This window comes from Heptranchias perlo, chromosome 11, assembly GCF_035084215.1.
Source record: "Heptranchias perlo isolate sHepPer1 chromosome 11, sHepPer1.hap1, whole genome shotgun sequence".
Lineage (NCBI taxonomy): Eukaryota > Metazoa > Chordata > Chondrichthyes > Hexanchiformes > Hexanchidae > Heptranchias > Heptranchias perlo.
Genome location: NC_090335.1, coordinates 58,248,697 through 58,250,800, shown reverse-complemented (window position 1 = coordinate 58,250,800; position 2,104 = coordinate 58,248,697).

Sequence of the window (2,104 nt, the reverse complement as noted above, 5' to 3'; positions counted from 1 at the left end):
TTTGGCCTGACACGACTCTAAGAAGTCAAGCTGAAATAAACTAAAGCTAAAATAAGACAATCTAACACTGCGACTAGTCACTGAGCATTCCGATTAAAAGTGAAGCCTACCATTGGATGATGATTAAAAATAAACTTTACACTAATGACTTCTCCTGTCACATGACGTTCGCCCGAATTGCTATTGGTTTCTTTGTATTAATGTCAGCTGTTAGACAGACTGTTGATCATAAATGCTCCATTTCACTTTTTTATATATAGTCAGAGTACACCAATCTGTTAAACATTGCCTTTATAATGAACTCGCCATCGTTAGTTATTCCCGAGCAGGGATGTACGATTTTTTTTAAAAGCTGTATGTTATTTTAATGTACGGCTAAATAATCTGCAGCTATATTAAAAATGCGAAATAATACCTCTGAAGTATCGAGTGACATACTGCAGAGTGACTTTATAACAAATGGACTTCTTCTCAAAGAAAATATTTTTTTTTAAATTCATAATAATTGCTAAATTGAAGATGACGTTTATTTTGGGATGAAGATAGCTGAAGTGTGCTAACTTTTTTTACACATTGAATTCTTTTGGTTTGTAACCTTCGAGTGATTTTCATTTCTGTAAAGTTGTGAGTAAATTAGAATTATCTTTGTTTGACTATTGTATTGCACTGTTGTGGAGTGTGGTCCCTTTATATATTACCCATAGAAAGCAATAAACTTAATCATGAATATGTGGGTATAATACATGAATATATCCTATACATACAGACATCCCTTCACATACATACACTAGTGGACGTTGTCACTTTTCCATAAATAAACATATTTGTCGCTCTGTCTACATCCACAAGTACTTAATTCCATTTATTATAGTGTCGTCGTAGTTTGATCCTGAACGATACATAGGAAGGATTTTGTGTACCAGCCGTTATTGTGATCAACGTATCGTCGAAAAATTGGGTGCCACAAATTACTTCAGTGACACAATTTCAGTAAAGAAAGCCCACTCTGCTCAGAATATTACACAGTTTTCAATCCTCCAGATTCATATTAACTAATGTAGATTTGAGGGAAACGGCGGCTCAAAAGACACTGAAATATAATCACAAACAAATTTCTGATAAACAGACAAAAAACAGTTTAAAGGGAACAATTTCTAATAATCACAACCACTGACAATTTCCCACAATATTATCAAATCAAATCAAACACACCAAACCTAATTTCTTGTCGCTTTCGCTGTCTGATTAACATGTTTGCCGCAATTACTTACTAAAGTGCAGTTTTCAGGACTATTAATTGCAAACATCCATACAGAATTGGGTACAGGTTTAATAAAATGAATTGTCTGTCGTGTAAACAAACCTGAAGTATAAAACTTGTTTAGATAGCGTTTGCACATTCACACTCGCATATCTATATATATATCTCTTGTTTATCTACCGGGCCTTCTGAGGCAAACTGTATTACTTGTACTAATCACTTGAGACAGGATGAAGAGACGTGTATACAATGCTAATATGTAACATTGACAAAAATATATACATATCGTAGTATCTTACAGGTTAAAACTGGGAAACAATAGTAGTGTATTTCCATTTCTGTGCACCCAATTCAACATTTTCTTCAAAAGCAAAGCACTGCCCATGCTGGGAATCTGAAATAAAAACAGGAAATGTTGGAAATACTCAGCAGGTCAGACAGCATCTGTGGAGAGAGAAACAGAGTTAACGTTTCAGGTAGATGACCTTTCATCAGAACTGGAACATGTAAAGGTTTTAACAGTTTTTAAGCAAGTACAGCGCCAGGGAAAGGGGGAGGGGAGGAAAGAACAAAAGGGAAGGTCTGTGATAAGGTGAGGGCAGGAGTGATTAAATATCAAAAGGGATGATGGTGCAAGGCAAGGAGGGTGGTAATGGGACACGTAAAGAAACAAAAGGTGGGTCTAGAGGAGCTGTAAATGGCAACATCAGAACCATTACCAGCACCTGCTGTCCAAAAAAATGGGAGCAGTGGATATGATCTGAAGTTATTGAAATCAATGTTGAGGTTGTAAAGTGCCTAATCGAGAGAGGAGGTGCTGTTCCTCGAGTTTCTGTTGAGTTT